Source organism: Castor canadensis, chromosome 3 (genome assembly GCF_047511655.1).
Source record: "Castor canadensis chromosome 3, mCasCan1.hap1v2, whole genome shotgun sequence".
Taxonomy (NCBI): Eukaryota; Metazoa; Chordata; class Mammalia; order Rodentia; family Castoridae; genus Castor; species Castor canadensis.
Window position 1 is genome coordinate 24,976,046 of NC_133388.1, and position 21,896 is coordinate 24,997,941.

The window sequence follows — 21,896 nt, forward strand, 5'->3', positions numbered from 1 at the left end:
CATACCTGCCTTTCCATAATTAAAGGTTATCAATTTCATTTGCTTGTTAACAAAGAGATCTCAAAAATTAAAATATTTCCTTAGCTGAAAAAATTTTTAGCAAAATAATCAGATTTCAGTGCCAGCAATCAAATGTATTTATATGCTTATTACTTTATTAGATTTGGATTAATTTTAATAATATAAATATGAAAGACCTTCTTTTACTTACGTGGTACTGTGGCCATCTGCAGCTTCATAGTAAAACACTGTGGTACTTGCCTTAATACAACAGTATATTTTTATCTCTCACAGACCTATATAACTTGGCTGGACTTGGCAATAAGCAGTGACAATAAGCAGTGAGTTTTAATTTTGGGTCCCTTGTATGGTTACAGTCAGATTGTCAGCTAAGCTAGAAGTCTAAGATGGTTCAGTTACAGAGCTATCTATAGACAATGGTTTTTAGCTGAGGAATATGTGAGAAATATCCCACAAAGCATCTACACTTGGTATCTCTAGTGCCTTGCACTATTAAGAGGATGATAGGGTTTTGTTTTGTTTTGTTTTTTTCTCAGATGATCTCAAGAAGAACATTTCTAAAGGATCCATTTGGAAATCTCAAGGCATCTTCTGAAGGCACAAGAAATTCTCACTTGCCCTAATGCTCCATTTTCTTGGTCTAGAATAAAAGGTGCAACCAAAATTTAAGAGGAAGAAAGCACAGTAGGGTAGGAATTCAGAGAAGAATAATCCATTTGACAGCCACCTTTAGAAAAGAGATACTATACATGGTATTCTATCCATGTGCTCAAGATAGAAGATTCTTTAAGAAATCCATATGTAATAATTATTTGTGAGAGGTGTAATGATTGTTGGCATATCGCTTATTCACCATATAGATACCTAAAGGACGACCATGTGACTGGATGTACTGATGACGTAGGTAAGAGAGATTAGAGAGACTAGATAAGAAAGAGTCCAGCAGTGTACAGTTCTCATGGTCTACAAAATTTCTGTTGAAGTTTTTTTTGGCAGTACTGGGGTTTGTACCCAGGACCTCATGCTTGCTAGCAGGTGCTTTACCACTTGAACCCCTCTGCTGGCTCTCTGTTGAAGTATTTTGAAGAAAGATTGATGAAATGTATAAAGATAAAGGAGTGCCAGAATAAAAAGAATGACTTACTTGAATATGTTTAAGCTGAAAGAAATTCTTGGGAATAAGTTCTAGATTATTCATAAAAACAGTCATCAAATATTATAAGATAGCATCCAAGACGTCAGTAACTAAATATCAATTTGAATTTGATTTAAAATACATGTGAAATTGACACACTATGAGTATTCAACTGGAAATAATCTACTTTTTAATATGCTAGCTTGATTATCAGATCAATGTGTGAGCCTATCTTAAAGATAAAATGCAGTTCATTTCACAATTTTAGATACAGAGAAGCATAATCACATTGATGAGTGAATGTATATGTCATAAAACACATACAATGTGCATTCATACTTTATATTCTATATAAAGGATTTTGTTAACGAATCATCTAAATCACAATTATCACAAAGATACTGAAATATCTTCAGATCTAGAGTTTACTAATTTTAACATTACAAAACATTACTATTTTAAATAACAAAATAATTTTTAAATTGAAATAAAGAAGACTCTCCAGAAGTTATAATTTAAGCAATGCCTATAAGCACATCAATGGTTTTTGACATTCTTTATTATGCATTGGAATTCAAGTTTTAGTCTTATTTGGTAATGTATTTATTTGGTTTCTTCCAAAAGAAATATTAGCAAATATTGCTCTCATCTGAAATAAGTCTGCTTGAATTATGGTACCACTAAAATCTTCAGTAATTCCTTTCTTCTCTGTCTGTATTCCCAGCAAAGTCACATCTGTCGTGGAAAATTATGATGATTACATTCCTGTGCACCTGTGTTGATGCATTTCTGAGATGATTTTAACCAAGATTGTATGCCAGTGTAGGGAATGACTTCTGAGTGGGATTCCTGTTTAAATGTTACAGTCCTCATCTGGAAATTCAAGTAGTTCATAACGCATATGAAATTGAATCTGTTAATTTGAATTAACTTTAGAGAAAAATTTCTCCTGTCACCTAGTCCTCAATTTCCTGGGAATTATTTCTGAACCAGGAAGATGGCAATTTGAGTTACTTTGTATCTTTATCCACTGAAATTGAATCTAAATTAACTTGGAGATTACAGCTCACCAGTGCTAAACTGAAGATTTCAAAGTTGAACATGAATCTTCTAGTGGAGAATTATTTCTTAAATTGCTCTAAAATAAACCAGACAGCAGAAACACATTTGGTCTAAATTTACTCTCATTATCTTAAAAGAAGAAGGAAAAATTGAGGCTCATTTTACATACTGTTATTGACTTTTTCGAGCTAATGTTTTCTTCTATATCCTATCAACAAGACTTATGGAATGCATTTCTTTTGTGCTTTAATAGGTGACTGCAAGCTGCTGTTTACCTGTGTCTTGTACTGCATTGAGGAGGAAAGGGTGGAGGGAAGATTTAGAGGAAGTAGACCTATTCAAGAACTTAAAGAAGAATAATAAATAAATGAGAATATTCTATCTTCCTCAGACCTTATTGATCAAATAAGTGTTAGGTTAGGGCCTGCATCATAAGATGGATGATGCGGTTTGTTCAAGAGAGTAAGGAAAGAATGGGTTTGGGTCTTTATAAACAAACAAAAATTTAAAAAATGACATAAGGACAAGCCAAGAAAACTAGGCAACTTAAAGGCAAGCAGATAAGAATAATTCAAGATACTTACAAATCCATATTGGGAGAGGTATAGTTGCAGCTACTTGAGAAGTGGAGTTCAGGAGGACAGCCCAGGCAAAATGTTGGTGAGATTCTATTTCAATGAAAAAAAGCTAGGCACAGTGTCATGTGCCTATCATCCTAGCTATATAGTCCAAGCAGAAATAGGACCCTATCTAAGACATGTGTGGTTCACGTGGTAGAGTACCCACCAGGCAAGTGCAGGACCCTGAGTTCAAACTTCCCCACACACAAAAAAAAATATTAAGAATGCAAAAAGAAGGAAGGATAGATGAACAATTCCAGAGAATGACTCATGAGTCCACACAACAAAAATACAAAGAATAAGTGTGTACAACAAGAAAAAGAAAGGTACCTTTTTAATTCCCTTTATTTCACAATTCAAATGAATGTTTCCAGTACAAAATATTGTATGTGCGTGACTCTGTGTGTGTGTGTGTGTGTGTGTGTGTGTGTGTGTGTGTGTGTGTTGTTTTGAATTAAGCCCTAATGGAACAGCTTGCTTCCTTGGAGTTATTATTGAGGGGCTAAAGATCAAATATGGTACCTGGTTTCTCAGGACTGGTGGAAGGTAAAGGAAAGATTTTGAAAAAGCTGTTAATTTTAGATACGCATGTGGAATTTGTAAGAAAGAGACTAGATGAAGGGAAATACCCTGGGCTCCCTGGAGGTATACACCTTTCTTCTGTAGAATTTCTGTGTCTGGCTTTCTTGAAAATAGTAACTGTGACTTCTGGGCTCCCTACCACTACTGCCAGGTAGTACAACCCAATGGTGACACGGACACTTCTCCCATGTCTCTTATTCTGAGTGCATCTTCTTTTTGAACCCATCACTCTTTGTCCCTTACTAACAATTGAAAGAGAAGAACAGTTCCTGCGTTTTACACAGATATTGAAGGGCTTCCCTGAAACAGCCTTAGGGACACACTTATCCTACACCAAAAAAATAATATGCAAATTGTCTCAACATGTTAACAAGAAAAATGGAGAGATGTTTACTGAGAATGTCACTGAGAGATAGACAAGAGCAATCAAACCACACTGCACAAAATATACTGAAAAAAAATTCCCATCTAGGCATCACTACCATTCATCCCAAGGTCACTCCTCCTGTTTCTTTGCTTTCTTCACACAACTTCTGAACCCATTGAATGTTCTGAAAAATTCTGCTACATTCCTGGTATATAAAGAAAATAGTCATTCCACACTGTGATTTACAGATTACCTCTTTGATTATTTTAAGTTATTTAAGAAATTTTGTAGGAAAACTACCTCTAATAAAAAGCATCTAAATGAAAGTATTCATCAAAGAAAACACTTCTCTGTCATTAATGAATACTATTGCTTAAAAAGAAGGATTTCACCAGGTGTGGTGGAAAAGGACTGTAATCCCAACTACTCAGGAGGCAGAGATCAGAAGGATCATGGTTCAAGGCCAGCCTGAGAAAAATATTAGCAAGACCCCTATCTCAACAAACAAGCCTGACACAGCAGCACATATCTGTAGTATAAGCTACTTGGGAGGCATAAGTAGGAGGATTCTGGTCCAAGTCAAGTCAGACAAAAACTGTGAGACCCTATCAAAAAAAGGGCTTGGGGAGTAACTCAAGTGATAGATTGCTTGCTTACCAAGTGAAAAGTCCTGAGTTCTAATTCCTTTATCACCAAAAACGAAAATGTAGGATTTTCTCATTTATATAGCTATATATATAAACTTTTCATATTCAAATAATTTATACTTATAAAAGATATTGGTATAATATCTTTGATTATTACATAATCAAAGTTAGGAAATAAGAAAAACTACTGAAAGAATACTGTTCAGTGAGTTGTTGACTTTCTTCATATCATTGGTATTTTTAGTATGCCCACAGCAGGAGTTCTCAAATACTGTGTATTCCTGGAAAATGAAGTCTTCAGAGTGATCTGGATCTTTCTTGACTAATAGATAATCTATTCCTTTGCTCTTCTCATTCAGAGGTTATTTCTGAGTTTAACCTTTCATTATTGACTTTGTTCACTAGTTTGCCCAATAGTTTTTTGAAGATGTGAATAGGCTCATTGACTCTTGTCACAATACACAATAATTAGCAGAAATTTTTCAAATTGCATGTTATGTATCTTTGACAACATTTTTCCAATGATGAAATGATCCCTTAGTCATATTTTGTTTCCATAAATTTGGTGAGTTCTGGGGAATTGTTTTAGAAATTTATTCTAACATCATCATCATTTCAAGAAAAGTGCCCATTAGTGCACTTCTCAGTGACTCTTACTATTCCTTATATTCATTTCAAAGCCCAGCTCTATAGCAACTGAATCCATGTTGCACATGAAGTGCACAGTATCATTCTCAAAGGTGAATTGCGTATGTAATTGAAATAACACAGAACATCCATTCCTTCAGGAATGGTCTAGTAAAATGTGAGCCTAGAAAATGAGAGAGAAGAGATTCGATTAGGCATGGATTTGGGGTGGAAAATTCCAACTACACTTACATTGTGCAATTGCTTCTCCCCTTTCTACAATATGTTGTTAAATGATTTCTGAATAAACACAAATTCCTTCTAAATATCTCTGTGCAATATGAATAAGTTACATCAGAAATAAGCAATCTTTGAAGATAAAAATGACTGAAACTTCGGAGGTAACTTTTCTACCAATAAAAAGTTATTATAGTCTCCATCAGTCTTGGAGATTGTATAATCTCATTTAACCTATTCAAGTAGGTGAAGATAATAGTTGTTTTAAATTTGTTAGAATGAATCCAAAAGCAAAGAGAACTTCACTGATGTCTGAAACATGATTTAAGCCTCAGATAAGTTACTGTTTATATTCTTAAGTTTTATCTCTTCATGAAGACCACATACTGATAAGCAAACTCAGGACAAGCCTTCTTTTCTAATAGCACCATCATTTTTTCCTTCTCAGAATTTTGTTGGAAAATATCTTTACCTTTTAAGGGTTAATAATGGCATCTTAGGAAATCAGCTTATTGTCTTAAATATTCTACATAAAAGTTGATATTGTATTTCTTGTGAGATGGCTGGTACTCCTTGTCACTAATATGATCACTGCACTGCTTTTTACACACTAATATAAGAGCTTTTCAGACATGGTTTATTATTACTGAGAACCATAGAAAACTTTGAACACCCTAAATGGTATGCAAATAATTTCAAATGTTTTCTAAATTACCCACTATAATCATTGGCTAAAGGTGAATAGAATCTGGTAATTATTTTTATTGATATGTATGTTTGCATAGCAAGTGTTATTTCCAAAGGTTAATTATTTGCATAACCTCTTTGAATTATATCTCCTGCTGACTCAGAATTTATCTCAGCCCAACTTAAATTCAAAGAAAACCTAAATTTTCCTTTCTGTTGCATTTAAGAGTTTTGTGGATAATTAGAAAGGAAGCAACTTAAGATTGATTCAAATTTCTCATGAATATCTGATGAATTATCTTCAAATATTTGGAGGATGAAATTATAATTAAAAACTTCAGTTTTTCTTTATAGATGAAGATATTTTAGACAGTCTTGAAAAGTAAAGAAAATAACTCATTCAAATCATGTAACATATGCAATTTGCATTGCTATTTGTAAGATTTTGCATGTATTAGGTTTCTTCAGAGAAACAGAACCCATAAAGTATACACAATTTAAAAAGGAGATTTATTAGCTGGCTTACATGATCAGAGGCTGAGTAGTACCATACTGGTCATCTGCAGGTTGGGGAGATAAGGAAACCAGTTCCTGCTCAGTATAAGAAGCTAGAAAACTCAGAACAATAGAAGCTAATGATATTGTCTAAGGTAGAGGTTGAGAGTCTAAAAGACCCCCAAAGGAATGTTGGTACTACTCTGTTCAGAAGCTGGAGAATCTGGAGTTTGATATTCAAGGGCAACAGCAGTAACAAATACATGCAACCTACAAAGGGCCAACTGTGTGTGTCTGTGAGCTCCCCCTTCTTCACATTTTTGTTCCATCCAGATGCCAATATATTGGATGGTGAAATCCATGATTAGGGTGAGTCTTTCTCACTCAGTTTGCTGACCCATACGTCAATTTTCTCTGGAAACACCATCAGGGACCTACTCAGAGGTGCTTTACTAATTTTCTAGGCATCTTGCAATCTACTCAAGTTGACATCCAAAATTATCCATCAAACTACATAAAAGAAACCTTAGAATACAGTATGTTTTTTTTTCCTTTGTTGTTGTTTGTTGTTTAAATTGGGATAGTTAACATATCATCTATTCATTATATTTTCTCCTATTAAATATACAATTTTCCATCCATGTCATAAATCAACTCCAGGTCTTCCATGAATCCCACATCTCAGTATTAGTCTTGGTATTAATACCTTTCAATTGAAAATGGGTGAGATTTGTGACTTTCTTCTATGTAATGGAATATGACAAAGGAGTTTTTATTTTATTCCTATGATGAACAAGTTCATCTTGTTAGCTACCTCTGTCTAAAGACTGGTGTTGGGTTAGAGACATATGACACCTTTCCTTACTCGTTGTAAAGATCACAGCTATTCTTATAGGAAAAGACTAGCAATAGAAAAGCATAGCAAATATATTTAGTCAAAGTTGTACAAGACACTTGAGACTTTAGAAATGAAGACCCAAAGATTCAGGGAAACTCTGAACTTTTATGCTTAGGATTATAAAGAATGATATTTATTTAGAAATGCAATTGGTAAAAAGATATCTAATGCCAGAGACTGAGGGTGAGAAACCCACCAAGTCCCGTCTATTCAATCTCCTTGAGCTTTCTCTTGTCGCATCTTTCTTCCCCTTTGGAGTGAAATTCTCTTGACCTACTACAATAGAGGTAGGGCAAATATTTCTTTATGTCTGGAGCCTACAGGGAAATGTAGAAGAAGCTTGGACTAATATTTCAAGATTTTATGGCTTACTTTGGGAGGAATGTGTTCTAGTTTGTGTGGCCCACCTGTGCAAGAAGAATTCTAGTTTCTGTGGCTTACTTCACAAAACAAAAACAAGTAGAAAGGATTTATGTATGAGTGGCTTTTAAGAGCATGGAGTGGCTGGTCTCCACCTGACCGTCAGTGGAATGCTAAGGCCACCAGTCCTAGAGCTTCAAGGAAGCTAATTCTGCCAACGACTTAAGTGAACTCAGACTTTGGTTTTTCTCAGTTTGCTTTCCAGATGTGAACATTGTCCAACCAATACCTTGGGAGTGGAAGACCAACACCTTAGATCACTTTCTTATTTCTGACATAAATCTTTTATAATCTACTGACTACATTCCAGAGTCAATAATATTACTGGATAATATCAAAAAGATAAATGACTGGTGAGCAATAATTTATCAGTGTTGTTTCTTTCCACTCTACTCCATAGTCAATGAAACATGAGTGACAAGATATGAAAATTGAACTCTATAGATCCTTCAAAGTAGAAATTCTGACCTTCTTAGAATTCAAAGCCATTCTCAGAATATTAAAGAACAGCTGGCAGAATTTAATATTAAAGCACTATGAAGATCGACTATGAAAAGTTCAGAAACTTTGAAGATGCATTAAAGTGGAGCTTCAACAAATATTCCATTCAAATACATAGAACTCAGTTAAAATTTCAGTGACAAGGAAAATATATGTATTATTTATTATAACTGTTCATAAAAACCATAATTATATGATGTCAAAATATATATTAACAGAAGAATAAATAAATTCAGTATTTTTTGTTTGCTTTTTGAGACAAATTCTTCCCACAAAGCCTAGGCTGGCCTGGAACTGGTTATGTAGCTTAGACTGTTCTTGAACTCAGCATCCTCCTCCCTTAGCCCTCCAGGTGCTGGGATTACAGGTATGTGCCATCATACCTAGCAAAATTTAGTACATTTGTACTTGAAATGTAGTACTAAAAATAAGCTAGTGCATAACTATTGTGTTATTCAGGAGAACACTTAGTGCTTTGTGTATAATAGCTCAAGTACTACAGAAATGTTTCTTTGCAAAACTAATGAGAAAGTGGCTATTTCTTATTAGCCATTAGCTTTTTTCCAAGTAATAATTTAGGGATCAGAATTTTCCTTTTTGTGGGTCTAACTTCCTTTAGGACCTTGTCAACATCTTTATCTTGTAAGCAAAAATGAATATATTTGTTAAAACCATGGACTAGGAATATTCTGTGTTAGTCAGCTTTCATCACGGTGATAAAATACCTGAAATGATCAATTCATAAGAAGGAAAGATTTATTTTGTCCCAGAGTTTCAGAGATTTTAGACCATGATCTGTTGGCTCTATTGCTTTTGTGCGTTTAGGAAGCCAGTACATCTTGGTAGAAGAATGGAGTAGAGCAAAAGTACTCAACTCATAGCAGATGAGAAGCAGAGTAAAAGAGCAGAAGGGGCCAGGTTCCCAATAGTACCTTCAACGACAAGCCACAAATAACCTAACTTCCTTCCAATAAGTTTCACTTTCTAATGGTTCTACCACCTATCCTATGCTTGACTAGTAAACAGGCATATGGGCCTTTGGGGGACACTTAAGATCCAAAGCATAGCATTCTGTCCTTTGCCTCCAAAGGCTCATGCCCATTTCACAATTAAAAATGTATTCAGTCCATTTCTAAGAGTTCCCGTAGTTCGAGCACTGCTCAAAAGTTCAAGTCTAAAGTCTCCATTGAGCCTCATGGCAAATTCTTAGCTTTGAACTTCTGTAAAAAATCAAAAGAAGAAACTATATACTTCTAAGATACAATGACATAGGATAAACAGTCCAACTACAAAAAAGAAGAATAGAAAAATTGTAAGGATGAATTTGACCAAAGAAGACCAAAACCCAAGCAGCGGGCTTTACATTAAATCCTGTAACTCCATATATAACATCTGGATATGATGTTGACTCTAAAAGACTTGGGTACTGCCTTTACAGCTTTGCTGGTCACAGAATATGTATGCGCTGGCTTTGTGTGTTGTCTGCAGCTTCCTTTCAGGAAACATTTCATGTTCCTGGCATCTTTACCTTCTTGAGGTATTTACTACAATTTTAATTTTACTCTCACAATTTATATATAATCCTGTCACTGCCTGCTTATAGTGACACACTGACCTGTAAACATTTCCTTTGAAACTGCAGTAGAGTCCTCTATGACCTCATAACTCTTGTATTCTGCATGAGTGCAAAACCAGAATTGTGTGATCAATGCTAAGATCTGCAATCAGCATGAGCCACACCTAGAACCTCTTGACTCACAGCTGCTGCAACCTCTGAGAACTTTGACAGACGGGGATGGATAAATTAATTGGCGTAATGATAATTCCCCAGGTAGCTCTGTGCTGCCAAGACACTGGGAGCTCACTTACCAAAAGATAGTTTTGAAATGAGTTTATGCTTTTTCACCTTTGAGTCAGGGATAGGTGAGGTCTCTATCTTGTTTTCTTGGTCATTCCATCCTCTTTGGCCACAACTTTGAATACGCTTCCAAATTTTTCACTCAGCTGTTTGCTATTGATTCTCTCTGTAAATCTGGCTATAAACTGGCAGGAATACCTATGTCACAATCTGAACATTATGTTGTTTTGAAATTTCCACCACAAGATTAGTTAGTCCCTCACTTTCAAACTCAGCTCCTACAGAGTCTCAGGACAAAATATAAACAATTTCTTTATAAAAATGTAACATGAATGGCCAATATAGTACTCATTTCCATCAGAAACCTTATTAACACAGCCTTTACTGTTCCTATTCCTACCAGCATTCTGGTTTCCTGAGTCCCACCAGAATCACTCATTAAGCCATTCTTGTAGTATTCTAGGCCTTCTATTTAGTATTTCTTCAACTTTTCTAATCTCTTCCCACAAACCAATTCCACATGTTTCTGAAACATGTCGTCCCATAAAAACCCCACTTCTCAGTATCAGTCTTCTATGGTAGTCAGCTTTCCATTACTATGACAAAATTCCTAAGATAATTTATAAGGAGGAATGATTTACTTTGACTGACAGTTGCAGAAGTTTCAATCCATAATTGGTTGGCTTCATTGCTTTTGGTCCTGTGGCAAGATCATGGTGGGGAGCATGTGGTAAAGAAAACACCTTACCTCATGGAAGTTAGGAAGCAAAGAGAGACACAGGAGGGGGCTAGGGTCTGAATAACCTTCAAGTGATAGCCCCAGTGACCTAACGTTCTTCCACTAGATTTCACTTACTCTACCACCTCCTGATAGCACCACAGGCTGGCAGAAAAGTCTTTAGCTTGTGGTCTTGGGGGGAAAATTTCAGATATAAATCATAACATATCTCATTTCTTTTGTTCACATTTCATTATATAAAATTCAGTCAAAAGGCAACATCTATCTATAAAAGGAATCCAGAAAATAAAATGTAATTATGTGACCCCTCCCCACAGCACAGATTGTTTTAAAAAACAAAAATGTGCAATTTTTGACACATGGATCGTTAGGCATGAATTTTACAAGTATAACATCGATTTGACAGGGCTGAGGGTAACCCCATGGTTATCATTACCCAGTGTTTGTGTGAGATTCTGGGTTCAATCCATATCACCATACAAAGAAAGAAAAGCAAGTAAAAAAGATGTTACTAGAAAGAAATAATTTGTATAAAATTTAACTGCATGTAGCATAGAACATGCATGTTGAAGAAATATATTTATGTGTTAAAATGATGAAGAATTCCATGCAAATAATAAATCCTAAATTAAGGAGAGTAGTTATCTTGAGAAGAAAGGAGACAATTGTATTTGGGGGAATAACGTGTAGAGTTACAATCTTTTTATAATCTTTTATTTCTTAAACTACGCCAATGACATTTAAATATTTTTGTTGCTGGACTATTCCAAAATACAGTTTTAAAGAATCCACTCTTTAAGACAGGAGTATATAAGCCACATAAAACAATGAGTTATCTTACTGAAAAGGGTTATGAGAATAGTGAACATTTGAAATTGAGACAGAACCACGTTAACATTTTTCAGAGAATTAATTAATATTTGCAATTAAGTGAAAAAAGAGAATATAATGAAATGTGGAAATGGAAATGAAAAGGATAACATGGAGGTTTTTTTAAATCCACTTGCACATTTCAGAAAAGTGCTCCTTATTTAAAACAAAGTGACATAAATCTTGTGGCCTGAATTCTAAAACATGCTCCAATTATGCCAGTGGGCCCTGATCAATTGAAGAAAAATTCACACTGGCTAGAAAAACAGGTAGGGTTTCTTATTGTGAGCTCCACAAAGAAGGATCAGAAAGGAAATCTCACCACCCTAGTGAGTGTTTATTCTTGTGACTTTAGCTTTTCTTTGCTTAAAAACTAAGTTCTTGAGGTTAAAAGGCCTTAAAATATCTTTTAGTAATTTGTATGTGTTTTGTTTTATTTTTAAAGTATCACTTCATAGTAGTATTTCTAAAACATATTTTTGTAAGACAGCAAAGTAAATTTAAAATTATTTTAATGAGACAATTAACCTTTATTTTGACCATTAGTATATTTAAAGACTTGAAATAATTTTCTGTAAACTGACAAATTTAAATTTGTCAGTTAAATAGTTACTGAAATATTTAACTGACAAATATTTCAGTTAAAAAAAAAACCTACTTTTGTATTATATACAATAATATAAGCAATCATGAGGTTTTTTGAAGGAACTTACAAAGAATCAACCTAAATTACAAAGATATTCTGGCCATAAATGGAAATGAAAATAAGTATTAGTGTTTATGCAATAAGAGGGATGAATAATACTTATGAAAATTCAGAGAAGAGAGGCCATTAGTAAGACTTCACAGAGGGGAATGGAGTTTTATATTGAAGCTTATATGCTATATTGGATTTCAGTATGAAAATAAGAAATCAGGACAATTTGTCAGTCCTTTCAATGATATTTATTTAGAAAGTATCATCTTTGATAAAATTATGTGTACATAGAACTATTCAATACCTCTTTACCTACTGAGCCATCACACCCTTTTCCATGTGAGAAGATTTTATTATAAAATTATCTATGAAAATCATTATTTACCTTAATGAAGTTAATACAATCAGACATAAAGTAGTAACAACTACCATATATATCTCAGTGCAGATATTATAGAATATAAGTAAAGGTAATGTTTGAAATATTGTTAAACTAGGAATGCTGTTAAGACTGCATATATTTGCATATAAGATAATGAATATATGTACTGTTAAAGGATATTTATTGCAAGTTCCCTATTTTATTTAAGTGTTATGATAATGATTTGAGTAGCTGATCATAATACCAACTATTTCTTTGATAAGTTCAGATGATTTTGTCCCTACCACTAGATTGTAAGGTAAAGAAATGTATAATTTTTTCTGAGTGGTGTCCTTTCTAGAATGAAAGTCTAGCACAGGATTTCAATGTAGTAATTAAAAGAATAATAAATTTATCATTTATAAATGATAAATTATATATTTGTGTATATTTTCATATTTATAAATATATTTATTTTCATATCTTTACATGTATATTTATGTATTTTCTTATTCATAATAATGGTATATATTTATTCATATACAATATATGTGTCCACATATTGTAAAAATGTTATCAAGTAAGAAATATGTTAATTATTCAATAATAAGGAAGAAAAATAAGTCAGGATAAGTCTAAGTGTTCAGCAATGTGCATATTCTATTAACTTAGTGACTGGTGTTTGTTAATTACTATGTTTCTAAACTGGTATTAAAGGAAAAAACCCTTGCATTTGCCAAACTCTAAACAGTCTTAAGACTGAATAAATTAAAGCAATGTTTTATGTTAACCTTCAAATAAGAAAATGCCATATGTAACATGCAGACATGTGTTTTCACTCATGGCAAATTCATTCAGCAGTGTGGTATTCCTCCTGTTGCATGCAATTGCAGGCATTTGGTGTCCAGAGCTGAAGGAAGCTCCAGTGTCTTCATTATACACTCTAGCTTTCCCCAGGTGTGGCAAACCAGTCAGCACCACAGAAATAAAAGACAGAAAATCTCTCATGGAGGTGTCTACAGACCAGGCCTGGAATCATCATACTTCCTTCCTCTTACTTTCCATTAGTTGGAATTCTACATACAACACTCACACCACCACCCTCAAGGATTCTGGAAAATGTTACCTAGCTATGCACTAAGACGCATAATTTTTATGCGTGCTGAGCAGTCTCTGCCAGATTCCAACACCCAATCCCATCACTCATTTGGACATTCTGTGACTGAACAGAACAAGTCCAACTTTTGGTTAGTGCAAAGCTGATCAATGCAACCAGGAGGTAGAGGAAAAGACAGTGTTTTATTACTTAGAGCAATAAGAACACCAGAGTTTATTTGAAAAAAGTAACATTCTCCTGAACAAAGAAAGCAGTGGTATTAATTGCAGGAAATTTATGCATATTCATATAGGGAAGACTCATCACCATATGTAGAGAAAGGCACAGTCACGAAATGCTCAGTTCCAGGTCATAATCACCTCATGTTCAAAAAAACTTCCCTGAACAGAGAATTTAGCATTACAATGGACAAAGTTTACATCAGACTCCAGGCCATCTGAAAAGGACAAACCAGAGTGACTTGATGATTTGGGGCTGGCTCCTTTTAAGTTTCCCCCAAAAGTCTCATCTAAAATAAAAAGAAAACAACTTTGAAGGTATCCTACCAAACTTTTATTTATTTATTTTTTATTTTATTATTCATATGTGCATACAAGGCTTGGGTCATTTCTCCCCCCTGCTCCCACCCCCTCCCTTACCACCCACTCCACCCCCTCCCTCTCCCCCCCACCCCCTCAATACCCAGCAGAAACTATTTTGCCCTTATTTCTAATTTTGTTGTAGAGAGAGTATAAGCAATAATAGGAAGGAACAAGGGTTTTTGCTGGTTGAGATAAGGATAGCTATACAGGGCAGTGACTCACATTAATTTCCTGTGCATGTGTGTTACTTTCTATGTTAATTCTTTTTGATCTAACCTTTTCTCTAGTACCTGGTCCCCTTTTCTTATTGGCCTCAGTTGCTTTTAAGGTATCTGCTTTAGCTTCTCTGCGTTAAGGGCAACAAATGCTAGCTAATTTTTTAGGTGTCTTACCTATCCTTACCCCTCCCTTGTGTGCTCTTGCTTTTATCATGTGCTCAAAGTCCAATCCCATTGTTGTGTTTGCCCTTGATCTAATGTCCACATAAGAGGGAGAACATACAATTTTTGGTCTTTTGGGCCAGGCTAACCTCACTCAAAATGATGTTCTCCAAATCCATCCATTTACCAGCAAATGATAACATTTCGTTCTTCTTCATGGCTGCATAAAATTCCATTGTGTATAGATACCACATTTTCTTAATCCATTCGTCGGTGGTGGGGCATCTTGGCTGTTTCCATAACTTGGCTATTGTGAATAGTGCCGCAATAAACATGGGTGTGCAGGTGCCTCTGGAGTAACCTGTGTCACAGTCTTTTGGGTATATCCCCAAGAGTTCTACCAATCTTTTAAAGGAGCAGTAGTTTTCCCCCACATAATTACAGAAACCAGCCCTAGCAGCAGTGTGATGTAGCAGGAGTTTTACTTAAGCAGAAATTTGGCCTACAGAGAAGTACAAGTGAAGGGACAGAAGCGAAAGGTTATATATTATTGTTGTAGCTGTTGATAAATAGAAAATCCAGATTCTTATATTCTGTATGGATGCATCAAGGCAACATATGTCGACATAGTGAGGGTAATAATAAAAGTTTATTAAAGGTTAGGGAAAAAGTCACAAAAGGCCATGGTGGGTTAGGTATGCAGTGAAAGCAGAGAGAGAGAGAGAGAGAGAGAGAGAGAGAGAGAAAGAGAGAGAGTTCTTCCTATATCCTGGTGCTTTTAAAACCTGTGCTAACCTATGGAAGGGGGAAATGCCTGAGCAGTTCATGATCACCAATAATTGGTGAGTGGAGAGAGTTTTGGGTAGGCCCCGCACTAGAGTGATAGTTTAGGCTAGGGTGTGAACAAACTGCGAATATTTGCAAATGATGGGAGTCTTGTAGCTATTAAAATTTTTGCAATTGAAAGAAAGTTTCAAAGAGAAAAAAAGTTCAGTCTAATTTAAGATATAATATTAAGTCATATGAGTTCCAGTCTCTCCCTATCTTAGCCTGCCTCATTATGATAAAAGGATACTTACTGAAGTTGACTTAAGACTTTGTCCTTGGAACCAAGTTTTGTTTTTTGTTTTGTTTTGTTTTTCAGTAATGGAGTTTGAACTCAGGACCTACTCCTTGAGCCAAGCCACCAGCCTTTTTATTTGTGTGGGTTTTTTTCAAGATAGGGTCTTGTGACTATTTGCCCAAGCTGGCTTCGAACCAAGATCCTCCTGATTTCTGCCTCCTGAGTAGCTACGATTTACAGGCATGATCCACTGGCATCCAGCTGGAACCAAGTTTTTGAAGAAGCCAGGAAATTTACATTCAACAATGTCTTTCAAAGCAAGTGGGAAGAAGAGCATTTTCAGAATATGGGATGAGAATATGAAATGATAAAGACGAAAATGCTAAGTGTGGCTTAGGAATCATCAGACTTAATTCCAATTAATATTTTGACAGTATTAAGTCCTTGCATAATTTTTGATCCTATGTATGAAAAAAAAATTGTTAGAAAGGTGTTATAAACCTTCTAAGCTAGCACAGAAAATCATCCAGATATCCAAGAGAGCTGATAGTTATCTCACATATAAATTCTCACCCAAGTTAATGAGGATTGAGGAGCAAGACATTTGAACTATAATCCTTACATAAGGTCTCTAAAATAAGTTCAATAGGTTAATAGCTTGACATATTTCTAAAATGACATTGTCAAATCTCTGGAATGCAAAAGAAATAGATTTTTCATATAAGCCTCATTGTTTATGTGCAGCAATGTGATTTTTGAAATAAAACCAAAGTGACTTTCTCACTTTTGCAAATTTTATCAACAATTGTGTTTGTAGAAGATATAATAAAATGTGTGTTGAGAAAGTAAAAGTAAGCACACCAAGATTCCTTCCCTCATAGAATCTATGTTTTAAAACAAATGCTCTATGTTCCTCCTGACATGGGTATCCCTTTGTAAAAACATGCCTGCCTTCCTTTGCAGGAGGGAAGAGAAATTTCCCCTATGCCCTCTAAAGGTTCAGTAGAATAAATTGGTAAAGGAAAAAGAAAAAAAAAGGCATAAAATATGTTAATGTGCAAAAGGGTAAAATCACCAAGGCAAGGAAAAAAATCACTGGAGTGCCATTACCCTTCAATTTACCATTATGGAGAAACTTATGCATCCCTTTTCCTACAGGGGAGGGGCAGAGTGAGGAATGCAGACAATTTTGAGGGCCTATAAGTGATTATTATGTGAATGAATGTTCCAGGAGACAGTCTTTTTGGAATTTGAATAAGCCTATGGGTTAGACATTATCTTGTAATAGAAGACCATCCAGGTGTAGTTACTTTCTTCAGGTATCTTTCCTAAGATAGATAATGGGATTTCAAGGTAGGATGGAAAGCAATTGTATTTCCTTTTTCAGTCTAGTCTTAAGACTGATAAAGGGAATTTCAGAAAGTGTCTTTCCTGTTACATCAAATTGCTCAACAGTGTCAAAAAAAAAAGAAAAAAAAAGAAAAAAGCACCTATTTTCAGGGATTGGTCTCAGAGCCCCAGCATCTTCCTTCACATAACCACAAGTATAGCAAAACTGGGAGTTAAGTCCACAAACATTGTAGTCATACCTGGTAATCTCACTTTTATCTAATTTCATATGATTTACAAAACTTATCTGCAAACTGGGGATGCAATCACACAGAGTTTAGCACATTACAATATCTTAAAAACTGCTGGTATAGCTATACATTTTACTTTTTTTATTGAGTTTTCTAAAAATGTGTTTTACAAATTTGGGCTGATAAAAGGCAGCTCCCCAATTCTGACAAGTGTATGCATATAGTAAATCTTGCTGGTACTAATGATTCTACTAATTAATTATTGGTTACTTATATTGTTGATGTTTTGAAAACACTAGTAAGGCTTTTTATAAATACAGCAAGCACCCTCTCACACAGGTGAAATGACCATGTTTTTATGCCATAGAGATATCTGATATCTCAGCATCTGTTGTTGCAAGTTATCTAGATGGTAAAAGCGATATGAGATAGATAGGCAGAAAGGGAACAAGAATACAAAGCAGCCAGAAAACAGGTGCAAGACTATACCTGGGTACATTTTGCCAAATATTCTGCTCCATCATTGTCGTGGTATAACAAGATAATGAAGGTACAATGAGGTTGTGAGTCTTCTTCATTTCTTCTGAACAGCAGATGCAGACCCCATCGGGGAACGTTCCCAATCCTAGAGGTTAGCCAGAGGCCTCATCTACATCTCATTACAGCTATGGTTTTACGCATTCACCTCTCCTCAATTTGATATCTTGGCTCTGAGAGCACCTTATTAAGTAAACCTCTCTTCATTTCCAGGTTCTTGGAAAAGTCCTCCCATTTCTCAGAATCTCCCCAATTATGAGCATATCATGAACATATTCATTAAACCCTGCCCATAAAAGTGCCTTGAATTTGAGCCCTAAATGCACCGGACTGTTTGATCGAGCTGCCTGTTCTCAGTTTCCTTTTAGGTTGTACTATCATTTTGCCTCAATAAAATCTAGCTTTTGCTTAAATAAATCTTGCTTTGTTAAAAGTCATGTGTGTCTGCCCTGAAAACTTTCTCTGCTAAGATCCAGAACCTGTCATTTGTTTCTACTTACAAAAGTATAAATCAACATTTTTTGCCCTTGCTTTTTATTCCCCAAGAGAAACCACCACCATCATGCATATTAGACTCCAGAAGTTCTTTTTCAATCATTTAAGAGGTACCTACCATGGCTCTTTTCTGGAACATTTCACACACCTCAAGTTCCTGGAGAGGAAAAACAGAAGCCATTAATTGTCCTCAATGAAACTTGCCCTCTTTGATTAACAGATAATGGTTATAACAAACCTATACATTTTGTGAAAAAGATTTCCAGGATGAATGCTTCAATGGCTCACTGGCTTCTTTTTGCTGTGTCTGACAAGTTACACGGTGATGATGACCAAAAGAAACAATTGTTTTGTTTTAACTCATAATCTACAGCAAACATTTCTAATCCAGCTTGCTAACTCAGAAAATACATTTTTTTTTTTCTTCAGAGTATCTACTTGTAACAAAAGATTTTCAAAATAGAAATGACTTCAGGACAAAAATCAAATATGCACTTAGAGGAGAAAGATCAAATCATTGGCCTGGCTATTTATAAAGACATAAAACAATCAAGGAAGAGCCTCTCAAACCCTTTCAGCAGAAAATGGGATTCAAATGATCTTAACAATATACTTTATAGATACTTGAAAGAGAGTTCTGGAAATTTGTATTCTCTCCCTCAAAGTAGAGGGTGAGGCTGGAGATACATACTTGGCTCCATTTCAGAATCAGCTGACTTTTGAGTGCTTTCTCTAGTATTCCGCCTTCCCATTTCTCTGTACACATTTCATGGGTGTGTCTATTGCATATATGGTCTCTCTGCCTCACCTTTGGTTATGATTTGGATTTGAAGTGTACCCAAAAAGTGTCATATGTTGAAGGCTTGTTTAGTCCCCAGCTGGTGGCACTATTGAGAGGTAATTGGATCATGAGGATGCTAACTTCATTAATTTATTAATCTATCCATGAGTTTGGAGTGAATGGGCTATTATTGAAGTGGGGAATTATTAGAGGAAGTCAGTCATGAGCCTACTTTTGGGGAGTATGTCTTGCCCAGCTCTTTGTTCTCCTTCACTCTCTGCTTCCTTACCACCAAGTTATAAGCAGCTTTGCTCCACCACAAGCTCACTGACATGATGTCCAGTCTCGAACAAACCTACAGCAATGGGGCCAAGCAACTGTGGACTGAGACTTGTGAAACATCAACAAAAATAAATCTTTACTCTTTTCAGTTGTTTTTCTCAGGTATTTTCTCAGGTACAGAAACAGCAAACCTATTATATGTGAGGTGGCCGTGGAAAAAAAAAGCCTGTCTCTTTAATTACTGGTCTTCTGATAGAGAAAGAACTTTTGTACCCAAGGAGGCTCATTCTTACTTACATGAAATTAACATAATGAAATCTTGGACTTGCATTAAAGTGAAAAGATACTGGGACATCATGAGAGGGATATGCAAATTTTGAAGAAATGTAAATTATTAGGCCACAGAGGAAATAGAGAAAGACCCAAATGAATCATTTCTTATAACTTATAACTGTGCACACCCATGTTAATTACAGCATTATTTACAATAGACAAGCTGTGGAAACAGCCCAGCTACAACTGATGAATGGATTAAGAAAATATTACATATATACAAGTATTATTCAGCCATAAAGAAGAATGTCATTTTGTCATTGCCAGGTAAATGAGTGGAACTGAGAACATCATGTTAAGTGAAAAAAGCCAGGTTCAGAAAGACAAAGGTCATATGTTTTCTCTCATATGTGGAAAACAGATACAAATACAAGCATTCTCATATTTACATATATATGTACAGAACATGTTTTTCAGAAGTGGGACTATGAGAAGAGACAAGGGAGGAGGAAAAGAAGTAAAGAATGATAGGGAATGAATAATATTGAAATATATCACATCTGTGTAGGAACAAGACACAGTGAAATGCAAGGAAGACTAATAAAAAGGGTAGGGGGAACAGAGTAAGGAAGAGTAATAGAGAGGTTGTGACTGATTCAACTGCAATATAATTACAAGTAAAATACCAAGGCAAAACCCCACTGAACAATGAAGAGATAAACAACAAAGGGCAGGAATGTAAAACATGTCATGTTAAGGGAAGGGCACATGCGGGAGGGGGAGGGTAAAGGAAGGTGAATATAGTTGAGGTAATTTCTATGCATATATCAATATGGAATGTTGAAAACTGTCCAAGTCATTTTAAGAAGGGGAGTGGGTGAACAGGTATAATAATGGAGGGTATGAATCAAACAAGGAGACAAAATACATACATACATGTATGTGTACACACACACATATGTAGAAATGTCACAACGAAACTATCTATACAACTATCATATACTAAAAAAATGTTTTAAATATTCTTGTGCAATTTCACTTGCTTTTCTTCCCTGAATTTGAGCTGGGTGTAAATCTACTTTAAGGTACAGAATGTGCTGTAAGTAATGCTGACAAGTTTCTACCTGGAGACTTAAGACAAGTTCACCACTTCACGTTATGTGCTCTTGGGACTCCAAGCCGAGCCTCGGTGTAGGAATTCCTGCAATCTTGATTGAAAGACCACATGGGGAAGCCCGATAAAGTGAGAAAACCTTAATATTATGTGGAAAGAAAGGTGCTTAGATAAGCCTCAGGCTAATGTGATAGATACATCCAGATTAATGATACACTACAAGATCATCACAGATCTAGCTTGAACTGAAGAACTGTAAAAAAATTAAAATGGTAGATGTTTAAACCAGTAAGATTTAGAGTATGTTTTTACACCTCAATAAACAACTGAAAACAAAATATGGAACAAGTCATATTTAATAGCTAAGTCAACTTGAAGGAATAGACTACTAAAGGTAGAAAGGCAAGTTCAAATTTGATTAGCTTCATTAATTCATTGGTAACCATTTAGTAACTAGTCAAATGAGCCCAATATATTTCATCACGTATAATAATCTGCTAATGTGACTTAGTGGTACCCATTTTAAAATAATGTTGGAATTATTTTTACTTTTTTAGTTTTTGTGAAGTTGCAGAAAGTATAACTTAAAAACACTGCTATAACCACCATAACTAGTCTATTACAATTCATTACACATTATTCTCACTCTAGAACATGTAAAACACAAGTTGAAAAATAATATCAGATTTATTTTTCAAATAAAAAGAATTTGCAAGATGGTTTTGTTGTGAAAAGATGGAGTCCTAGATTAGCTATTTGGGTATATTCATTCCAGTTGTCAACTTATTAGAGCCATCTTTTGGTACACATAAATTAGTTCCAGAAACCCTCCATACTAAACTCTATGGATTCTCAAGTGCCTCATATAA

At 35.0% G+C, this 21,896-nt stretch overlaps 1 long non-coding RNA gene across 3 annotated transcripts in view; it reads left to right on the forward strand.

Moving 5' to 3' along the window:
- LOC141421270 (uncharacterized) overlaps window positions 1-17,504 on the forward strand; it is a 31,796-nt gene extending 14,292 nt beyond the window's left edge. The window contains exons 3-4 of one of the 3 annotated variants that reach the window (XR_012445880.1): window positions 558-925; window positions 2,472-2,547. This is a non-coding gene — a long non-coding RNA (uncharacterized lncRNA). Of the gene's footprint in view, window positions 1-557; window positions 2,323-2,471; window positions 2,548-16,046 lie in introns of those variants that run through there. The other 2 variants (XR_012445881.1, XR_012445879.1) reach the window with 2 other exon arrangements.
- Window positions 17,505-21,896: the final 4,392 nt, after the last annotated feature.